The 11,627-nt window shown below is 45.6% G+C and overlaps 2 pseudogenes across 2 annotated transcripts; one reads left to right on the plus strand and one right to left on the minus strand.

The window, feature by feature from the left end:
* Positions 1-421: 421 nt before the first annotated feature.
* On the plus strand, positions 422-772 carry LOC310787742 (V-type proton ATPase subunit G 1 pseudogene; annotated as a pseudogene). Its single transcript has one exon. The product of its transcript is annotated as a V-type proton ATPase subunit G 1 pseudogene (transcript).
* A 6,338-nt stretch (positions 773-7,110) lies between these two features.
* Positions 7,111-7,758, minus strand: LOC310787567 (GTP-binding nuclear protein Ran pseudogene; annotated as a pseudogene). Its single transcript has one exon. The product of its transcript is annotated as a GTP-binding nuclear protein Ran pseudogene (transcript).
* Positions 7,759-11,627: the final 3,869 nt, after the last annotated feature.

Consider the following 11,627-nt stretch of genomic DNA (forward strand, 5'->3'; position numbering starts at 1 on the left):
TGTTGTAGAACAAGCAAGGCTTACAGATGTCAGATATTTACAATACATGTCCGGTATAATCCATACTGCCTTTATGAACGCTATTTACAGTAACGCAAATTCAATGATTAACAGCCTACAACGTCTATTTCTCCATCGCCCGGCTGGAAAAAGAGATTCACTTTACCAGCGCTGTTCTGAAAAGTTTAACAACAAAGAAGCTAAGTGGACATGCAGCCAAATAAGGCATCCTGGTTCCGCTACGTGGCGCACAATTGCTCGAGTGACATTACTGATGACATCACTGATGACATCACATTTGCTCGAGTGACATCACAACTGCTCGCTCAAGTGACAGTGGTGTTCTGCTTGACCTTCACTCTCCTCTGTCTCCATTAATCCATTATTATCTCCACCGTCAGAGAAGAGGTTTGGCTCCAACATGGCGTCTCAGGCCATCCAGCAGCTGCTGCAGGCCGAGAAGAGAGCAGCGGAGAAGGTGGCCGAGGCCCTCAAACGTAAGAGCCGTCGTCTCCGTCAGGCTAAAGAAGAAGCTCAGGCAGAGATACAGCAGTATCGTCTGCAGAGAGAGAAGGAGTTCAGGACCAAAGAAGCTGTGGCTGAGGGTTCCCATGGTAACAGAAAGGTGGAGGTGGACCGCGACACGGCCTCACAGCTGGGCCGCCTGCAGGACAGTTACCACGGCAACCGCTCGGCCGTGATGTCACAGCTGCTGAGCCGCGTCTGTGACATCGCGCCCGAGATGCACGCCAACTACCGTGTGGACGGCTAATGGCTAATCAGGAGAGAGGCAGAGAGCCAATCAGGGAGAGGGAGGGGAAAGAGTTGGTAGGAGTGAGCAAATGAAAAAAAGTGGGAAAATGGATGAAAAAGAAAAGTTTGTGATGTTAGCGTGTTAAGCTGTCGTGTTGCTTTTGGAGCGCAGATGAAGACGATTGTGTTTGATGTTTTTTCCTTTCTTTTGCCAAGCGAATGAAGAGGAAGTAAACAAAAGAAAAAAGGCGGTCTTAATAAAAGGATTCCTCCCCCCCGTGGATTTTTGGTGAATTTTGTTTGTTTTTGTTTGCGAAGACCAAAAGAACAAAAAAGTCCTACTTCAGCAAAATTGACCAAATGAGGCATCAGTATAGAATTTAGAATAGATAAAGAAACTAATAATTATTATAAATGAGTATTGTTTATGGTAAATATAGGGGACTTATTGGACTTATTTGTGTGTGGGAAAATTCAAATAACCAATCAGCTTTCAAACTTGAACTCTGTTCTTGAACTTGTTTGGTTACTGACATGGCAAAAGGAAACGAGTGAATTAACATGGGGGGGGGACACTTTTTACGTTTTATTGTGAAATTCCTGATGTTTTTGCTAATTTCCTGTTTGTGCCTCTGGATGTAGTAAACAATGAAGAGAAATTACTTGTTTACACAAAACAAGGGCAACTTCGACCCAGGACCACCACGTGCGTCATGTAGCAACCTCGCGACCTCATGCAACGAACTCAAGTGGAACTGGTGTAGGCAAAGGCCTGATTAAAATCTTTTAGACAATGTCTATAAAACAATAAAAAAAAGAAGAAAAAGACAACAATAAAAAGTTAAGAGAAGGCTCTGTTGAAGAGGAAGGTTTTTAGCCCCTTTTTAAAGGTAGCAACAGTCTGGAGCCCTCAGGTGGTCAGGAAGGGTATTCCAAATACGGGGCGCAGCCGAGCAGAAGGCCCGATCCCCCATGGTGTCATCACTGATGACATCGCAATTGCTCGAGTGAGATCACTGCTGACATCACTGGCGACATCACAATTGCTCACCTAGACAGAGTGACATCACTGATGACAAGAAATTGTCAGTCAGAAACTGACAGTTGGCATGAGTTGACCCCAAAAAAGTGCACAAAAGTCACATCCGAGTCACCACGTTAGAAATTCACGCGCGATGCTCGCAGATTTTCTAATTTGTAATTTGATGTTGGTTGTAATCTGTTTTACAATTATTTTATCTACAGTATTATTAACGGATTTGGGCGTGCATCCCTACTTAAGTATCAAGAAGCCACAAATTTAGGTTATACAGTAGCAGTCTTTAACGCACGCACGCACACACACACACACACACACACACACACACACACACACACACACACACACACACACACACCTGTCTCTGTTTTCTTAGTATGAGAGACCCATACCTGCCAGTCCATCACTGAGAACAACTGTCTGTTTCCACCAGCTGAAGCCCTACTACCACTGCTGTTTGATCCTCTTCCCCCTCCCCCGGCCATGTTTCTCTATAAGCTGACATGTTCCTCTCTGGGTTGTCTCAATAGAAAAAGTCAAGTCATGTTTTAGAATTGCTCGTTTGGATTGGAGTTTTTTTTTATTACCCCGCCATGCTTCTCTCCTTGACCAGCTTCCACTGGCGACGGGGGCGGGACTTTGTTTTATAGATATCATATTATGTGTGGGCCTCTTATCTACGATTGCTTCTCTGAGTCGCTCTCGACCCTGGCTGCCTCTCTGCCCGTCCGTCCGTCGGTCCATCCCTTCCCTCTCCATGTTGTCCAGTGTTGAGTGGAGGTAAGGAGAGATAGTCATCTGCTGTAGCCTTGGCACTCTCTCGCACTCTGCTCTCATTGAAGAAGATTGATGGCCCCTCGTTCTGGAATGGCTGCTGTTTTGGATGGAGAGAGAAAAAGATGGAGGCAGAGAAGTGGATTTAGAATGAGAAATGGAGTGAGCGAGACGGAGGGAGGGCAGGCGCTATAGCGAGGGCTGTGTGATATGGAGGCAGGGTGAAGGATAGTTTGAGAAAAGACCGAGAGAAACGGAAGAGGAAATGTCACCATGGCGGAGCTCATTAAATTTAGTTTATTTTATAAAGTGAGACTTTGCATCCGTTGGATTGGCACGTAATTATTTTTCTGATGCGCAGGTGGGTTGCACTTAGTTTGCATGTCAGCAGGACGATATTTAAATGTCAGCCTCACCTGTCTGGGTGCAAATTAGCCAAGCGTGCAGTGATGGAAGCGTTTTGTACATGTGTCTCATGTTTCAGCAGCATCATAACGCTGTAGCCTTTAAGCCCATCTAGCTGCTATTCGATATTAGTAGTCTTATGCTATAGCGCTACAGGGAATTAGCCTCCTCTCATCCCTCTTCATGATGGCTCTATCGCTCGGTGCCGTCCGTCCGTCCGTGTGGGCAGAACTGGGTTGATTGGCCGTGATGACAGTTATGCTCTTAATGGTGTCAGTTATTCCTCCTATGTGGCTCTTTTTGATGAATGTAGTCAAGTTGTAGGAGCCAATTAGCGCTCTTCTATAAGTAAGACCGAACCCTTTGCGCTGATCAGGTGTTTCGCCCGGAAGAGCATACAGTTTTTGACCACACACACCCACGGTAGGCAGCTTGTTGCTGCAGTACCTAAATTACCTGTTTATTTGTTGTTTGTTTGCTACTGGAAATGCTGTGGAAACAAAGAGGATTACTAGAAAATAAATGTAACGAGTATCAAAGCAAGAAGTTGTCTGGACTTTGATTCAATCAAACAAGGTAACGTGTGCGTCAATCAGGTGAAGCCCTGGCATAGCACCTCAGTGGCTTAAAGCATTGGCTTAGCTTCTACACAAGTGCTTGATGTAATCCCCTGCCGTTTTGTTCCCTTCTCGTCCTTCTTCTTCTTCTTCTTCTCCTCCAGTCTGATGTTCAGTGTTTCCCCTAGAAAAGATTTCAGGCCTGGAGGGATTTCGAAACGTACCCCGACCGCAACGGTGGGGGCCGTCGCTGGCGACGCTAAACTTTTAGCTAACCTGTTCGCATCTATGTTGGCAATGGCATCCCAAGTATCATCATACTATTATGGGATGCGATGCGAACAGTTGTATTATGGGATGTCCGTTTCCCAGGCAATGATACACGTTGACACATTTTTGAACAGCGCCGCACGCTGGCACGATGCTCCTAAAAGCAAAATGCTTGTTGTTTTGAATGATTTGGCATCTTCTATTACTGTCAACACTGTCAACAGCAGTATTGTTGTATTGTAATAATATGCCATGAAGGTTTATTGAAACTTTGGGGAGAGCAGGGTGGGGAAAAATAAATAAATAAAATGAAATAAAAATTCTGGCCTGCCGGGGGCGTCGGTGGCCTGGCGGGCCAGCCAGGCCTGTAGAATGGTAGGGGAAACATTGGATGTTGTTTTGTTGGTCTACCCCCATCTCTTCCTGTCCCACACTGCCCTCTGCTTAATTTGTCTGCCATCCCTTTAGTGTGTCAGGTTTATACTTATTTTTGGCCCCGGTGCTGGTAATGCACCAGGGGCCTTACATTCCCGCATGTCGCCAGACAAATTATGCACCTTTTTAGGCAACTAAATGGCGGCCGGCCACTAGAGGGCGCCGCTGCCCCACTAAGATTTGCCGTCATACCTTCCTCACGGTATCAGCTGTTTCCCCAAAACAACGTGCCCAGGTCGCTTTGCAGAATGCAGCCCCTCCCCCTTGCTGCATGCCAGACGCACAGTAGAGAGGAGCTGTGAGGAGCTGTCCCTGTGTGTTTACAATCGTGTGTGATAAAGCAGGAGAACGCAAGGACCCCCCTGAACTTTCCCCCATCTAAAAACGTCGGCTGTATGGGAATATTTCGGCGTTTGGAAAAATACAGATGGCCATAGCCTCAACGCAAGACTCATCCGAATGACTGATGAGTCTCGCGTTGAGCCTAGGATGGCCAGGGCTTAGATCTGCGTGAGCACGACCCGTCGTAATTTGTCAAATTCAAGGTACATTAAAACGCTGTCTTGCTTCAACATACATCGCATCGCATAAACCATTTCCACCCGCAGGTTTGAGGAGTAGCTAACATAAACGTCAGATAAATACTCTCTATAGGCTAACGTTACCTACTGAGGCAGCTAACATGGCTAATTAGCTAGCTAACGCGGTCCATCGATATACAGTCTGGTAGACAGATAAAGCAGTGTGTTCCTTCTGTTTTACACAATGTTAGCCAGCCTGCCTGGTCTCTTCTCTGTATATCCTTACAACAGCTAAGAGAGGAGCTTGTGAAGATTGAACGAACATCCCCACAGTCAAAGCACTTGCCTGAGATATCTATATAAAAACGTTTATTGCTTTAATACCAAAAATAAAACCTCCAGTGTCTGTTAAGCTAACGCTAACGCGTTAGCGATTAGCTATTGGCTGGTTGTTGTCTACACTTGTGTAGGCCCCATGTTATGGTTAGACCCGGGAGTTAACATTATAAAACACATTTCCTGGCATATGCAGGTAGTTGGAAAACCTGGTAAGTTCTGAAATATGTGTCTATTATTGTGTTATTCCAGCTATCGTTATCGGTTGTTAGGTTAGAGTAATATGAAGCCGACAAAAACCGGCAAAACAGACAAGCGGTTAATGCTAGTCTGCTTCCATTAAAACCATTGTGTATTAAAATAAACGATAACGTAGCTGGAGTAACTAATAAAACACATTATTTTCTGAACTTACTTAAGTCCCCAACCAACTTCGCGCAGCTTTCTCAAAACAATGTCCTTTTTATTGCGGTCCATCGATATACAGTCTGGTAGACACATCAAGCAGTGTCTTCCTTTTGTTTTACCAAGCAGTGTCTTCTCTATCTAAAACAGATCTATAAGGTGAAGAGCCTGTAGCATGTAGATGACGGCTTGAGACTGGCTGCCACAGCTGTCAATCATCCCTTTTTATATGTCAAATAAGTACTTAAAAACAAACTGATCCGAAAAATGACCACTTGTACAGGCATTAGCATGACAATAACTATCTAAAATGATACAACCCACCTTTGGAAAAAATGCGTGACGATACCATGCACCGGGGCTATGCCAGGTTTCGACCTGGCCTTGTTTTTCTATTGTTTGGGCTGCCGCTCCCCTCCTCTCTCTCCCTCTCTGTCTCTCTGTCTCTCTCTCGCTCTCTCTGTCTCTCTCTCTCTTTCATCAGCCCTGTTGTACATCGTCCTATCTTTCATCCTACCTCTCCTCACTCTTGTCTGTTCTTCATTTTTCTCCTCTTCCTCCTTTTCCAGACAGAGCCTGCTGTCTCATGAGGCTCAGATGTTGCTGGGGCGGGGCGGGGGGGGGGTTGAGAGGGATTTTAAAGTTATATCTCTATATATGGCACCAAGGCTTGGCTGGTCGCGGCTTGGCTGGTCGCGTCGCCCACTGTCATCTCTCCTCATCCTAACTGACCACTTGAGACCGTTGGAGTCACAGGAGGTCAAACGGCCCGGGACAGGGAAGACGGGAAGGGCGTGGAGCCTAGGTCCCACCCTGCTCATCCCAGCCTGTTGACGGGACAGTTACAAGCTCCAGGTCAGCCCTCATTTCCTACGGTCACAAGCTGACCAGCGTCACGCGGCAAGGTTCTGAAACTCAGACGGGACAGGAAGTATAACCTGAGAGGGTGGCCATTACTAATCAGGAGAATGGGACAGCTTGAACTCCGTTAGAAACCGCTGTTATGATTATATTGTTTGATCTACCTTGCTTTTCTTGGGGCCCATTTTGTTGCTTATTGGTGTCAACATCAAACCAACATCTATGCAACACGTTAAGACATCTTCTCTGCACAAAACTGAAGTAAACCAGACAGGTTGAGGGAAAATGGGTAAAAAAAAGGTGGAATTACAACAAAATATCTGCTGGCATATGATTGAACATCACAGATGAATAATATATAACAGTGTAAGAGATGTTTCCTTTAACCAGCCATGAGGAGCTACACACACATCCAGCATCTCCAAACACACAGGGAAATTAATCCAAAAACAAGGCTGTGTTATTGAGAATGTTTTTATTCAAAGTTTATTCGCCTTACAACAGCATTTATCTGTGCTGGTGCAGCAGTGGACGGTGCTCGATGATGAAGAGTTGCACATCGCCATGCCAACAACAACATTAGGGTGGGTGTGTCTTCTACACCAAGTTTTCTCTTCTTAGTTTTTAAAACAAAAAAGTTCAAAAATACAAATAAATGTGCAACAGTCTGGATTTTACAGTAAGGGGGCGAAACCCCAACAACCTCCTGTCCACGGTGGGGGGGGCGGGGGGAGAGGGGATGTCAGGTAACAGGTTAGAGGTCACCCTCTTCTTCTGGGAGCGCTGTTTGTGAGGCAAATTTAAGCTCTTCCTCGTACTGCGCAGCGAGGCTTCGGTCCATCTGGATCTCCGGGGGAGCGAGCGCAGGCATCTCCACAAACTCCAGGTTGGGGTCGCCGAGCAGCTTCCTCGCCAGCCACAGAAAGGGCTTCTCAAAGTTGTAGTTACTCTTGGCGGAAATGTCGTAGTACTGCAGGTTCTTCTTGCGGTGAAACACGATGGTCTTGGCTTTAACTTTTCTGTCTTTAATGTCCACCTTGTTGCCGCACAGGACGATGGGAATGTTCTCGCAGACACGGACCAGGTCACGATGCCAGTTGGGCACGCTCTTATAGGTGACTCGAGAGGTGACGTCAAACATGATGATGGCACACTGAGCTTGAATGTAGTAGCCGTCTCTGAGGCCTCCAAACTTCTCCTGTCCGGCTGTGTCCCACACATTGTATTTGATGGGCCCTCTGTTGGTGTGGAACACCAGTGGGTGCACCTCCACTCCAAGAGTGGCAACGTATTTCTTCTCAAACTCTCCTGTCAAGTGTCTCTTTACAAAAGTTGTCTTTCCCGTTCCTCCATCGCCTACCAACACAAGCTTGAACTGAACTGATAGTTCGCTTTCTGCCATTGTCAAATCTGTCGTGGGTCCTGGTGATCCGGTGTTTTGCTGCGAAGAGGGAAAGAGCAAATGGCTGCGCAGGTGGAGATTCAGTGTAGAAATGCCAGACAGAAATGCCAGACAGCCTTATATGAGTCCAGGGAAGGATTTATGACATCACTTATGACATCACAACAATTGCTCCAGTGACATCACTGATGACATCACAATTGCTCAAGTGACATCACTGATGACATGACATCACAATTGCTCAAGTCACATCGCTGATGACATCATCACCGATGACATCACAACAATCGTGACTGAACCACAGCGACACACCGAGCCCACAGACACCACCCACTTTTAGCTAAGATATAGATACTGTATTAGCATAGTTATCACCAGCCTGGCAGTAGTTTCCATACTCTCTGTAGGAGTATAAACCATGAGAAAGAGGGACTGAGGATTACTGAGGTGTGATCTATTGCACAATGCACAGTCGCAACCTTAATGGCTAAATATCACAAATGAAAGGCATAGAGAATCCCCATTGATTTGATATTGAAGAGGTGTTAGATGTCAAATTGGCCTAGTGAATGTCTGTCAATAGAGAACATAACCGCAGTCCACTTCATACACCTTGTTCACTCGGTTGCATTGTTTGCCTTTGGTCAGACGTCCTCTTCACTCCCTAGTACTCTGCCTTTTCAAAATGCTACATCAAACCAGGTTGCTATTAAATAGATTTTTAAAGTGGGCCCTATCGATTTGGCTCGCGTCTGTTTTGTTGTCAGGTTTTTGAGTGCACATCTGCTTGTTCAGTCAATGAGGACGATCACATATTCATTTCAGGTGAGCTATTGATCAGTGTGTGTGCGCGCGGGCCATACCCACATGTGAGGAGAGCACAGCCGGCTTTTTGACATTCCTTGCGGGGACCCAGCCTCTGTATTCTGCATCTGATTGACATTTCTGCGTTTTGTACGTGTAAACCTGCGGGTCTTCAGATGATTTCATTCATTCATTGAGGCCTTTTCTTCGCTCTCTGCGGATATGGATCTATGGATACTGGTCTAGAATACAAAGAGAATATGTGCAAAACATGGCCTACTCTTTGCTCAGTAGGTCAGATCCAAGTGTAAAGTCAGTGTTCAGTTTCTTTTGGCAAAACTTGTGATTCATATTTCCTTGGCTATTTCCGTCGTGTCAAGTCCTCCAGAGCGGTTTTAAAACGCTACTCTGTGCTGTATGAGTTGGCTCTGAAAGAAAACCAGTTTCTCCTCATTTAAATATCTTAACAAGGTTTTAAATGTCAGGCGCCTGCACCGATTGGTTGTATTTTATGAACCCAGAAGCACATTAGCTTGCCACTTTTTGATGCAATTCACAAAACTTTCTAGAATAATGGCTGGCTAAACACAAGCAGTCAGGCTGTGGGATCCTGTTCCTTGTTGGGGGGGGGGGGCAGGCGGCATACGCATGTTTATTTAGGAAGAGGTGGTATTTGAAAGAGAATTAGACTTGGAGGATTTGAATGAAGCAGCACTCCATGCTGGAGTTGAGTGTCAACGTGGGTCTATTGTGTCAGATAGCTTTACTGTTATTGGGCTCTCTGTGGGCCCTTTATACATCACATTAACTTAAGCAACTTTTACATCTGATCTGACTTGAGTCCACAGCATTGTTTATTCATATTCCCGGGTCAGTGTAAATATACCCGAGATGCATTAAGTCTGCTTTGAATCTTCTCGCCAGAAGCATCTCCATCTGTGTGTGATGTGTGGAGATGAGATTGCAGTCCTTCGTGGCTGTGTTGACAGTGACACCTGTGGCTTGGAGTGCAGTCTGGATGCACTCCAGATACAGCCTGTGTTTGGATGAGTGTTTTAATGCTGCGTCTAATTACGCAAGGAGGGCCTCTGTATCACTTTGTTCCACCTGGCTGTGTAAAACCTCACAACAGTTCTCACAACATGTGTCTTTGTGATGTCTCATCACACACACACACGCATGCACTCAAAGTGCTCTACATTCAAGTCTCCTATACATAAAGGTAAACAGATTAAACTCGATTAAACACGATTTCAGACGGACAAGCCCGTCTTTATTGTCACACGGTTACACATCAACACATGCACGGAGGGCCACAAACACACACATGCTGACGGTGGCCGGTGAAATTTGTCCTCTGCATTTAACCCATCCTGGCTTTGTCCTTTCCTCCGGGGGGCAGGCCAGGAGCAGTGGTCGCTTTCTCGTACAGCGCCCGGGGACCGACTTCGGATGTTGTCGTCACTGGTCGGATGACGATGACGATCTGATCTTCTACATGTTTTTAATGGGGGGGGGGGGGGGGTTATATACGGAGGAACCCCCCTGGGGGAGCACGGGGAGAACATGCAAACTCCACACAGACAGAAAGGCCCTTACGACGAGATACCCCACCTGGGCAGTAGGCACTGAAGATATGGGGGGAACACAACCACAGCGCCCGCAGTGTCCCAGGCGAGAATCGAACTCAGGACCTTCTGACTGCGAGGCGACAGCTCTACCACTGAGACATGTGTGTGCACAGACAGTCAACTTGACAAGGAGTCTCTTGCAGGAATATGATAAGGTGGCGGCTCACACCCACTCCCTCTCTCACAACTCCAGTCTTGTTGATTCTTTCCACTGTTTGCAGCTTGCCAAGAAGCCCGGGCTTTGGACAGACACACGGTACCGACACACCTACAGACAGAGAGACCTGGCGGACAGAGTAGAGTCCAGCTGGCTAGCCATGGCAGCCGCAGCAGCCAGCACAACAGATGTTTGAGGGACTTTGATCTAGGTGAGTACCAAATGGGGTGAAGATCGGGGGGGTGCGTTGGTCTGTACCAATATCAGAATCAGAATCAGAATCACTTTTATTGCCACAGTATGCAAGTTACATACGAGGAATTTGTCTTAGTGTCTGTATGCAGCGTAGCGGTCACATCAATATACAGAGATAAGAAGTAGGAAGATAACTAAAAACAATCACAAAGTTGCAAGTGCAATCAAATAGAGTAAATATATACAATATGTACATGAGTGGTGAAGTGTTCTGTGGATGATAAATATGAATTTACGTTGAATTTACATGAGATTTACAGACTGAGTTAAATAGACGTTAAATAGGCAGTGGATTTACATGAATTTACAGTCAGAGTTTACATTGAATGTACATTAAATTTACAGGCTAAGTTAAAAAATAGGCATTAAATGTGCAGGGAATTTACATGAATTTACAGTCCCAGTGCATATTGGGACATGGAACATATATATTGGGACATGGAAAGATTTTAATAGGGGGTGGGGGCTTGGATGGGGGCGGGTGTTTTTGTAGGCCTGACCCTGAGACATAATGTAGTTTGACTCAATCATTTTAATGATGAAGGTGATGAAACGTGTGTGTCTGCAGGTCCTGGAAAGCGTCTTCAAATGTCTTAAATCATAATGTAAAGAGGTTTAACATCATAGTTAAGCACAGGGCTGTAAGTCATAAATTAACTTTTAGCTGTTAAAAAAATGATATCGTTTTCTGCAATGAGGCATCAGCCCAGTCACACAGGCCTACAGTTTTGATAGGTCTGATTTTATTGCCATGTTTATTGAAATTGCAAATTCATGTAATTTCATGCTAACTGGCATTGGATTGAACTTGATAGAACGTGCAGACATCCTACCTGACAAAGTTTCCCTGACAATTTGGTAGTTCTGGAAGCTAGGCAGATGAGTTGTTGATGAGGAATTGAGTCAAGGCTCAATAATGTGCAATGTTGCAAAGTGGGGTTTGGTTTGGTTTTGGACATTTTAAAATGTATTTTTATTCTTTTATAGAGGGGTAGGTTTGAACCCGATAGTGAATAAGAGGA

The sequence above is a fragment of the Poromitra crassiceps genome (assembly GCF_964638095.1).
Source record: "Poromitra crassiceps genome assembly, chromosome: 13".
NCBI classification, from domain to species: Eukaryota; Metazoa; Chordata; class Actinopteri; order Beryciformes; family Melamphaidae; genus Poromitra; species Poromitra crassiceps.